Source organism: Polypterus senegalus, chromosome 15 (assembly GCF_016835505.1).
Source record: "Polypterus senegalus isolate Bchr_013 chromosome 15, ASM1683550v1, whole genome shotgun sequence".
NCBI lineage: Eukaryota > Metazoa > Chordata > Cladistia > Polypteriformes > Polypteridae > Polypterus > Polypterus senegalus.
The window spans coordinates 125,244,416-125,256,442 of record NC_053168.1 but is presented as its reverse complement, the minus strand read 5'-3'; the positions used below and the strand labels follow the sequence as shown (position 1 = coordinate 125,256,442).

General features: G+C 43.4%; 1 protein-coding gene across 4 annotated transcripts in view; it reads right to left on the bottom strand.

Annotated features, from left to right (window-relative positions):
• LOC120515722 (oxidation resistance protein 1-like) overlaps positions 1 to 12,027 on the bottom strand; it is a 148,576-nt gene that overhangs the window by 96,224 nt on the left and 40,325 nt on the right. The gene's annotated exons all lie outside the window — the stretch shown is intronic.

Below are 12,027 nucleotides of genomic sequence, written 5' to 3'. Positions count from 1 at the left end.
CGCAAGGCAGGAAACAAACCCCAGACAGGGCACACACCAGGGACAATTTAGGATCGTAAATGCACCTGATATGCATGTCTTTGGACTGTGGGAGGAAACCCACGCAGACACTGGAAAAACATGCAAACTCCACACAGGGAGGACCCGGGAAGCGAACCCAGGTCTCCTCTGCGAGGCAAATACAACGCTTTTCTTTTGCAAATTATTTTGGGAAGCAAATCTCTTAAGTTTCACTGCAAGCTGTTCCAGTCATCACTAGTTGGGACCCTTTCACATCTGTCAGTTTAGGACTTCTTTGTTTTACTGTGTGTTTGAACTAATGTGTATCTTTATGTGTGTGCATTATGTAATTAGGAATGTTTTAGGAACTGTTTTGTACCTTTGAACTCATTCCAGTGTCCAGAGCCTGCATTCAGTGAAGAGTACTGAGCAAAAATAAACTGCATTTTAGAAATGGGATGTGCTTTACCAAAAGCCACTCTTTTAAAACGGAACAGATATGGTGTGCGACAGCCCCACTCCTGCTGATTATACCAAGGCCAAGTGCCCACATTACAGCGGTGATTGTGTGGCTCAGCTGGTTAGGCTTCCTGTGCGAGTTGGATAGTGAGTGCAAAGGCCGGGCTTTGACCCCATTTGGGAATGGCCTGTGGCAGGCAGTAAGGATGATCTTCATCATTGTTTAAATGTCATGATCTGCTTAGAGTGCACAGTTAAAACTCTCATAATGAATGAATGAATGAATGAGGGAATAATCCAGGAGATAAAGGAGTAGATGGGGATGTGTGACAGCTACCCCTCACCTCAGGTTCAATCCCATATTCGGTATCGAAGTTTCTGATCTCAAGAGTTCTTTGATGTTTCTGTAAAACTCCAAACTCGTAAGGCAGCACTGTTCAATAGTAGCATATACATTAGAGTTTAAAGAGAAGACGTTTTCTAGTCAGTTTGAATTTATTCTGGTTTTATAGCTTCATTATTGTCTATAGGGTTGTGCTATGACTGTGTTCTGCTGTGTAAAAGTGCATTACTTTTTAAACTGAGTAAAATTTCCACTTCTGGTTCATCTTTTGCACAGTCACACTATCTCAAATTTTCTTGGGCCAAGTAGTTATAGTTGTTGCGAAAAAGAGGAAAAAGCCCACAGTTCACTTAGTCAGCTTCTGTTTTCCTTCTGTGCTGTGACAAGTCACAGTTTGTTCCATTTATCATTGTGTGTTTCTTTATTTCTGGGTACAAGATGACAGAATTGGAGCAATTCAGGGACATCAGCTGTGCAGCAGTTGGCATGTTTCAACACACAATGGCTTTCTTTAACACTTCTTTTCACTTTTGACCTGTTTTTTATTCAGGATTATTTTTGAAACTATGATCTTCATTTATTCTTATTGAAGGTGGCAGTGGGATAAAATGTGGACACATGATGTAGAGTCCATGAATAATTGTTCTTTTGTTCTAATTCCTTTAAGTTTTGAGGTTGTTTTATGTACAGCGAGCTGCAGTTATTCTGAACTGTCTGCTTCTGCTAACAGTGAACCTCACTTGTAAACAATTCTACCCACTGTATAGCACCACTGACAGGCAGTGGCATTCCACTATGTGTCCTGGGATTTCAAGTTCTCCTTAAACTATTAGGTTGCAAGGTGTTGAAAGTACCATGGCTTAAGCCACAAAGACCAATGCAGCCTGCACATAAGTAAGACACAAAGAAATGATTGTTCAAAGAACACATGCTCTTGTCACACGCATCATCTCTGAAAAGCCATCCATCAGTCTCTCTCCATGTCTCTCCATTTTTGTTAACCAGTTACTGAGTGCATTTGTCTTATTTTTGTTGTCTGGCTTCATCTTGCTTGTGGCAAACTTTCCAGTTGGCATTTCAGAATCGCCACATCCCTGAGACTGACTTAGTATGGACCCTTTAAAAGGTGATCTAAGATCTCACACTGCACCACTTCTTCCTTTAGACTGTTAGTGACAGCTCCATCATAAAGTACTTAAGGAACTCTGCCACAAACAGTGGGACCAACTCCTTCTAAGTGGACTTCTACCTCTGTCAAGAAATGCATTCTTTGTTATATTTGGTGGCAAATTAAGCTCTGCAGTCTCTCTTCTGTAGAGCCCCCCAATGTTCAGTAATGGGTCTGCCGCTATTCAAAATCTTCATGTTGCCCCAAGCATTTGACTCGTCCACATGACCTCATGTACCATTTGAATGTTGGTGACACCCAACTGTACTTGTAAATCACTCCTGATGGCCATCACTGAGAGAGTGGGCCCAGTAATATTGCTACAGTGATAGAACTGCAATGAAATGGCACGTGTACCTGCTTAATTAAGAGAGCTTGATTACTTCTAACCTCTCCTCACCTCATCATCCCCTGTCACCAGTGGTGGACACATATCCCACAGTCACTGGAATTTTGAAAATCACACATCTATAACAGGTGGGATGTCTTTCTACTGCCTCTGAACACATTGCCATCCCTTCTTTCCTCATTTGTCACATCTAAATCAACTGTCAGTTGGACTACTGAAAGCACTTTGGAATGGGGTACTGGGTACTGTCAGGACATATTAGGAGCACAAAGTTAAAAATGCTGCTGCCATAGTTCTGACACGGCATAGTTCTACGTTGGCTTCCTGTCTGGCACAGTATTATCTTCCAAACTAGACCACTGAGTTTCCGATGCAGGCCCTGAATGTCACTTGTGCTATAACAGATAATGCCTTGTGCAAATACAAAATTCATGGGAAAATAAACAGAGCTTCAAGTGAAAATTCAATGTCTATATCAGTGTGACAGATAATTCAGAATATTTTAATTTACACAGTTTGTAACAATTGACTTTTCAAATTGACTTGGATTTGGATTTGCATGTGAACAAAACATTGGTTGGTAAATTAAACTTCATCAAGAGGAATATATGATGACTCCAGCGCCGGAGTGAGTGGCAGCCTTTCCAGCAGCTCCGTGTATGACTTTATCTTTCTTCCTTTTTCTCTATTTCACTGATCACTCCTACCACTTTCTTTTATGTGGACGCATTCCCTGGACACTTTTTATTACTTGGACATGGATTTTTACACGCCGAGACTCGTCTATTCAGGTAGTCAGCTTCAAGCGCTGAGAACAAATGCCCACGCCTGTGTGGTTCCATATTTACCTGACGAGGTAAGAAGGCCGTATCGTGGTAGCAGAGCCGGTGCTAAGCTTAAAGCTAAGCGGCTAGCGTGAAAGTGGTGCTACAAGCCTTCGGTGCCATCTGTGATCCTGGGAAATGTGAACTCACTACCAAATAAGATAGACGAACTGGCGGCACTGGTGAAAAATGTCAGGACCTACAGAGAATGCAGTTTGTTTTGTTTTTGTGAAACGTGGCAAACAACTAACATCCAAGATGCTAACGTGGAGCTACCCAGGTTTAGCACAGTTAGAGCGGACAGAGACGCAAATACCTGTGGGAAGCGGAAGGGAGGACTTGCTCTCTGCATGAATACAAGGTGGTGCAACTCAGGACATGGAAACGTCCAAATTTCCACTTGCTACAGGGACATCAAACTGTTGGCCGTAAGTCTGCGTCCCTACTACTTGCCCAGAGAGTTTGGATACGTCATTGTTATTGTTTACATCCCTCCTCAGGCGGACGTAGAGGTAGTGGGTGACATCATCCATTATGCTGTTGTTAAACTACAAACGCAGCACCCTGAGGTGCTTGTGCTAATCGCTGGAGACTTTAACCATGTGACACTGGACAAAACATTACCTGCCTTCTCCCAGTATGTGGATTGTAACACCCAGGGAAATAGGACTTTTGAACTACTGTTAATGTTAAAGACGCACACAGCATCACCCCGCTGCCTGTGCTTGGGAAAGCAGATCATAACCTGGTTCTGCTTCAGCCTCACTACAAACCAAGAGTGAGGGAACTACCTACAACCACACGCTCATTCAAGAAGTGGTTCCCTGAAGCAGAGCAGGCTCTGAGAGACTGCTTTGGAAGTTTGGACTGGGATATCTTGCAGGGGTCACATTGTGATAACATTGAGGAGGTTGTTGACTGCACTACTGACTACATCAACTTCTGTATGGACTTTGCAGTTCCAGTAAGAACAGTACGCTGCTATGCTAACAACATGCCATGGATTACAAGTGACATCAAGGGCCTTTTGAACCAGAAGAAAGGGGCTTTTAAAGGCAGTGATCAGCATGAGTCAAGCGCGTGCATAAGGAACTCCGAGTCCAGCTCAGAGTGGCGAAGGAGCAGTACAGGAGAAAGCTGGAGCAGAAGTTGCAGAGTAACAGCATGAAGGAAGTGTGGGATGGAATGAAGATCATCACTGGCTGCAGCTCGGAGCGGGGTGCCGCCATTGAGAGAGACGTGGAGAGAGCAAACCAAATGAACAACTTATTTAACAGGTATGACCACCCTAACCAACTCTCACCTTGGAGTACTGCACCCTCCACCCATCCTTCTGCTAATACCAGCATAGGAGAGAGAGTTTCCCCCCACCCACAATTACAGCAGCCCAGGTAAGCAGAGAGCTGAGGAGACTTTGTGTCAGCAAAGCAGTGGGTCCAGATGGAGTAACACCACGACTGCTGAAGGCCTGTGCGTTGGAGCTGGGGAGTCCTCTACAACGGATCTTCAACCTCAGCCTGGAACAGGGGAGAGTCCCGAGGCTTTGGAAAACATCTTGTATCACCGCAGTGCCAAAGGTATCATGTCCTGGTGAGCTGAATGACTTCCAGCCTGTCGCTCTGATGTCACATGTGATGAAGACCATGGAGCGTCTGCTGCTTCACCTGAGGCCACAGGTCCGCCACGCCCTAGACCCTCTGCAGTTCGCATACCAGGAGAAGGTAGTAGCGGAGGATGCCATCATCTATATGCTACACCGATTCCTCTCCCACTTGGACAGAGGCAGTGGTGCAGTAAGAATTATGTTTCTGGACTTCTTTAGCACCTTCAACACCATCCAACCGCTGCTCCTTAGGGAAAAGGTGACAGAGATGGGAGTAGATTCATACCTGGTGCCATGGGTCGTGAACTATCTTACAGACAGACCTCAGTATGTGTGTCTCGGGAACTGCAGGTCTGACATTGTGGTCAGCAACACAGGAGCGCCGTAGGTGACTGTATTTTCTCTGGTCTTGTTCAGCCAACATACATCGGACTTCCAATACAACTCGGAGTCCTGCCATGTGCAAAAGTTCGCTGACGACCCTGCTATCGTGGGCTGCATCAGGAGTGGGCAGGAGGAGGAGTACAGGAACCTAATCAAGGACTTTGTTAAATGGTACAACTCAAACCACCTCCAATTGAACACCAGCAAAACTAAGGAGCTGGTGGTGGATTTTAGGAGGGCCAGGCCCCTCATGGACCCCGTGATCTTCAGAGGTGACTGTGTGCAGAGGGTGCAGACCTATAAATACCTGGGAGTGCAGCTGGATGATAAATTGGACTTAACTGCCAATACTGATGCTCTGTGCAAGAGAGGACAGAGCCGACTATACTTCCTTAGAAGGTTGGCGTCCTTCAACATCTGCAATAAGATGCGGCAGATGTTCTGTCAGACAGTTGTGGCAAGCGCCCTCTTCTACACTGTGGTGTGCTGGGGAGGCAGCATAATGAAGAAGGACGCCTGGACAAACTGGTGAGGAAGGCAGGCTCTATTGTAGGCACGGAGCTGGACAGTCTGACATCCATGGCAGAGCGACAGGTGTTGAGCAGGCTCCTGTCAATCCTGGAGAATCCACTGCATCCACTGAACAGGATCATGTCCAGACAGAGTAGCAGCTTTAGCAACAGACTGCTGTCACCGTCCTGCTCCACTGACAGACTGAGGAGACCCCACACTATGTGACTCTTCAGTTCCACCCGAGGGGGTAAACGTTAACATTATACAAAGTTATTGTCTGTTATATCTGCATTTTTATCACTCTTTAATTTAATATTGTTTTTTATCAGTATGCTGCTGCTGGAGTATGTGAATTTCCCCTTGGGATTAATAAAGTATCTCTCTCTATCCGTCCATCCATCCATCATCATGGAAGATCAAGAATTGATTATCTCACACTGCAGCTGATTAAATTTCCCAAGACTTACATTTGTCTCGACTTTAAGGCTATGTTTGTGAAATCAGACTTGTCAATAGAAGATATCCATCATTTAAGAACTGCCGTTAGCAGCCTTTATTACATTTCTTTGACGGTGCCTCCCTATCTTTTATTGCTTGTGCACTAATCCAGCATTGGCCGTTCAGCTGGACTGACACTAGCTCCAGTAGTAACACGTAATTAGAGACCTCTGGACCAATCAAATGTCTGCTGTATATGCTCTCTCTCTCTCCATTTGTCACTTTTTTGTTGTTACACTGCATTAGTGTGGCTTCAAAACTCCAACTAATGACACAGGTTTAGTGTTTGCTGACTCGTTTTCTGTAATGAAATAATCTGCTTTACCATCCCTGCTAACGAAGCATGATAATGGATTACATGGTTTATGAACTGTGCCTTGTTCTGCAAAGTATTATGAGCTGAGCCACACAAATGACTGGTCAATGGGAAAGATTTGAAACTAGCTGAAAGTACATTTTATATTGGAGCTTCTCTTCACAATATTCTGGCCCATCCAAATGTGGTTCAGTGGTTACAGTAAATATATCTTCAACTTTATGCTCAGATAAAGTATACTGCTGCTGTGATAAGGTGGCTCATTTGGCTAAAATGTACCTATAAGCAGTCAAATTGTCCTCGAGACAGAATGGTGTGTGCCGCGTTCACAAATTGATCTTGAGGACAGAAGTGAAATGCTGGAACAACATGGATATGCTGATTTTACAATAATTGTGCAGTCTCAAAAGACATGGATCAAAACTTGTCAAACCGACATATTCTGCAAGTTTTAAGGCTTTCATTTCATGTGTATATTCGTCACCCTTGAACTTTTATTTCAAACTGCAAAAACTATCTTTTTTATTTTTTCATTTATAAAAAATGCTAGAATACATTTTCACGTGGCAAATGATATATACCATAAATTGGAAAGAAAGATCTTTGCATGGAAAAAAAAAAAACAAACGTATCCTTCTGTTTATATAACCGCATCTGTCATTGCCCGTGTTGCGTTTCCTCTGCATCCTCTGGTTTTCTTCCTGTATCCTAAAGGCATGGAAGTGAGATCATCTGATGACTCTAAATTAGCTTCATCCAAGTTACCTCACAGCCAGTGCAGCCAGGATAGACACCCTCTGCCAGTGATTGTGAGCTGGGCACGTCCATTAGAAAATGAACTAAGAATGTTGAAGGAGACGGTAGTGGTGCTCATTAAAATCAGAGAAATGAATGCTGAACCTGTACTCCTTTATCATGGCTGTGTATGCTGCTGTATGAATAAGGAATTCATTCTGTGGCACAAATTGAAGCAACAGCTGATTGGTGGTGCAGTGTTCCCACCAAACTATGCACATATTGTGTACTTTTATTTCTAAACTAATGAGACAAATGTGGAAATTACAAAAATTTCAGGTTTGCCTTGAAAGAGCAGCCAGATATTCCCTCAAGTTAAACCATGCAGAAGTGTTAAATAATGTGCACCATTCCCACAATCCCACACTGACCCTCAGGTCCTGAGGGCTTCTCCTTTCAACACGGTCTGTCAGCCATTAACTTCTTCCCATTTCTGTTTACTGCTTGCTGGTTATTTGAGTCACCCTTCACACACAAGGTGGGTGCCCAGGGTTTCTCATTCGCATAGGCCTCATGCACTAAGAACTCCATGAAACTGGGGCTACTGAGAGGTGTGTTCCACCAGAAACCTGGCCTGATGTACCCCAAAATAGATCGAGTACAGATTATATATCCCAAGTACTGGTCATGCCTTAAAGGGACAGCACAGTACTGCCATTTGGAAATGACAAGACAAAAAGCTGCAGGACCAGATGGAGTCGGCCCTTGAGTTCTTAAAGCCTGTGCTGACCAACTTTGTGGTGTCCCCTGTCACCTGTTCAGTCTGCTGTGTAAAATATCCTGCTGGGTTCCTGTTCCAAATAAGGCAGACTCCTCTTCACCTAATGACTAGAGACTAGTGGCACTGACATCTGAAGACCTTTGAGAGGCTGGTCCTGGACTATATGAATCTTTTTGTGGTAGACCAGCTGGAACCCACTGCAGTTTGCCTATGCAACAAAGAGTGGAGTGGAAAATGCAATTCTCTGTCTGCTCCACAAAGCTTATTCTCACCTGGACAAAGCTGGCAGCACTGTGAAGATTCTTTTGAATTCTCCAGCGCCTTCAACACCACCCAGCCAACCCTGTTAAGGGGTCACCTCAGACATATGCAAGAGGATGAGCCAGTGGTGTCCTGGATAATGGACTGTCTGTCTGGCAGACTACAGTTTGTGAGTTTCAAGGACTGTGTGAGCAACACAGAAGCACCACAAGGAACAGGCCTGTCTGCTTTTCTCTTCACTCTGTACAACTCTCACTACAAATATAACAGCAGGTCATGTCACTTGCAGAAATTCTGATTCTGCACTCATGGGGTATATTGATAAGGGGGTGAGACACTGGAGAGGAGTCAAAGAGAACTTTGAGAATTGTCTGCAACTCAACATCAGCAAAATCAAGGAACTGCTTCTTGACTTTCACCACACGCCTCTGTGTCTAGTCACTATTGAAGGAGTGGATGTAGAGGTGGTCCACATCAGTGAAAGGTTGGACTGGTCTCTGGGCACAGAGGAACTAGAGAAGAAAGAGCAGAGCAGGCTTCTACTGCATTCCTTTAATATGGGAGGTGACATCCCTCACATCTTCTACACCTCTGTGATGGCCAGTGGGGTGTACTGGGCTGGTGACATCACTTTGAGAGGTTCACCAAATCAAGTTGATTAAAAGGGCAGAGTCTGGCCACCTGAAGGTCGTAGTGAAGGAGCGAATTAAAACAAAATTGAGTGCCATTATGAACATTGTTTCTATTATTTACTAACACTGAAGACTTTCAGACAATGAATTACTCAACAGAGGTGTGTCCAAAAACACCATGGCAAGAGCAATACGCTTGCATTGTGCCTCACTGGGACTGGGACTGCCAAGCCAGAACATTTAGGTCTTTTTAACTTTCTTCCTTCATAGTCATTCTGCTGTGTGTATTTATTTATTTATGTACCTTTTTATTATTTATGTTTTTAAAGAGCTTCTGTTAAAAGCAAAGTTTCCTCTTTGTGACAAAGTTCTATCTAAAATTGTTGCTTACAAAATGAAGATTGATCAAAAATACATAAAATCCAAAATATAAAACCTACAGAATCCCAAGACGTTATGGAAGAGTCGTTGTTGAGAAGCAGGAAAATCCCCTAACCTCTCTAAAAAGACGTATTCACTACTAGCACCATGAGCATTTTGTTCACAGTTCAAAAGTCATGGATGCCAGAAGTCAGAAGATGTGCTATCATCTTAAATACCCCTCGAGCGGTGACATCATATTTCTGGTGCTCATGTGGTAGTAAAAGGACAGCATTGTCAACAACAGTATGGCCACTGGTCTCCAATATTAACCAAACAGGCAGCATGAAACATAATTATAAAAAAAATATATTTTAAACTTAAAAATCACAAAAGAACTGCAAAGAGGTAACAAAAGGGAACCCAACTCCAGAATCCTGTGGTAATCTGCACTATATATAATATACTGTAGGGTGGCTCAATGACACCATGACAAGTGGCACGGCTCCGGGGACCTGGCTTTGATTTATGAACTTGTCACAGCCTTGGTGGAGTTTTCTTCTTCTCTATGGGATTTTCTGCTTGTTTTTTCCTGTGAATGTCCCCAGTATGACTGAGAGGGTCTTTAGTACTGGAGTCCTCGACCAGCCAGGGACAGATCCTGCCCAGCACCTGCACACTTAACCAAATGTCTGCCACTTTTCAGTGATGAGCTATGCATATTGTTTTAATCAGGAGCTGACAAAGAAATAAATGAGCAGTTTCTTCCATCCCACAATGTGATGACTATCCTGACAACTGGTTGCCTGCAATACTGCGAGAAAAGCGAGTTCCCCTGACCAGCCGTTAAGATGGAATGGAGTCTGCCATAACTTGCATATTCTTAGAATTTAAAATAGTTGAGCCCTGTCCTAGGGCTAGGAGCTCGACAGCAGCCGTCTTCTGGATATTCAAGCTGAACGCCGATACACCAGTTGGCTTTAATGAATTTAATGATCTGTCTGGTTATCCATGACTTGTTTTGCCAGTTTCTTTATTGGCCCCCCACCATGTGTTTGAGAAAAGCCAATTAGTGTCATATGGTGTGTGAGGTTGAGATGCAGTGTCTTCTCCTGTGTCTTTTATCCCTTGGCGTGCTTTTCAGGTTATTTGCACCATTATGTTTATTTAAATGGCTTTATTTTGTAGTTGTGTGTGTTCTGCATGTCCTACTGGAGGAGTTGTCCGTGTTCTCAGGTGCAATCTAACATTCTGGAGTTCTTTATACTTCACTTGATAGTCCTTGCTGACATTTGACCTTTGGACAGGACCTTTTTCCATCTAAGTTCAACAAGTATTAATGAGCTGATATGTCGGCCGTCTATTTTCTGTACCATATCCACCATCTAAGAACAGGCCGCGGTGACTGTAGAACAGTTGTGACAAGAGCAGGCCATTCAGCCTAACAAGCTCACCAGTCCTGTTCTGCCAGGTTCTCCAAGTGAACTTCAAGTGGCATTTTCATTGTCCCTCAAATCTGGCCTCAACAAGTTTCCATTTGTGTTCTTCTTGTTCAAAACCTTATTTTTAAATAATGTCTAGGATTCCCCTTTTTTAATTCCCTTAATAATTTTAAATGCTTCATTGGGGTTGCCACTTATTCACATCCTGTCTAAGTGAATGGAGATTATTTTGGGGTGGTCAGGAACTCAAAACTGACTTTCAATCAAATCTGCAGAAGGGGACAACAGCGCCCCCTTTGTCTAAGGAAGTCCCTGAATTCTAATGTTATGTCTGCTTGTTTTATGTAATATTGTATTGAATCTGTCTTAACTTGTGTTCTGCGGGCGTGGTTTGAAAATATGAGTGTTAGCAACAAAACGTCTTTTCATCGCTGGTGTTGATTTTCATGAAGCTTGGCATGTGCGTTACACTCAACTTCCAGGGGTTAGAAATGGTGTATATCTATACTAATAAAAGGCAAAGCCCTCACTGACTCACTGACTCATCAGTAATTCTCCAACTTGCCGTGTAGGTAGAAGGCTGAAATTTGGCAGGCTCATTCCTTACAGCTTCCTTACAAAAGTTGGGCAGGTTTCATTTCGAAATTCTACGCATAATGGTCATAACTAGAAGCTATTTTTCTCCATTTACTGTAATGAAGTTGAGCTCGAAAGTCATGGGGGGCGGAGTTTCGTGTGACATCATCACGCCTCCCACGTAATTACGCAGTACGTAGAAAACCAGGAAGAGCTCCAAAAAGCGCTTAAGAAAACATGCATTATATAATTAAGAAGGCAGCGAAACAATTAGAAGCGAGCGAGTGACATATAAAACCATATTCAGTGGCTCACGTGAACTGACGCAGTGCGCAGACAAAAAGCAATAGTTCCAAAGAGTGCTGAACAAAAACCGAATTACACTGCTATGCTCAAATAGATAAACCACATGCCGTGGCGCAATAGTAGTACCGCTGACGTCCGAGGTGGAAAGAGAAAAGGCCGAAGAGAAAAGGTGATTCTGAACATAGAGCCTTTAAAAACCGATGGGAGGCTGAGTATATGTTTACTGACATTGCCGGTAAACCCATGTGTCTCATTTGTGGAGCTAATGTGGCTGTAATTACAGAATTTAAATCTAAGACGGCACTATGAGACAAAACATCAAGATAACCTGAAAGACCTGAATGCAATGCACGAGATACAGAAAGCAGAAGAGTTAAAGAAGAATCTGATACTTCAGCAGACGTTTTTACCCGTGCACAATCACAAAGTGATTTCAAGTGAAGCTACTTTTATGGGAGACACAAATGCACCAGTGCA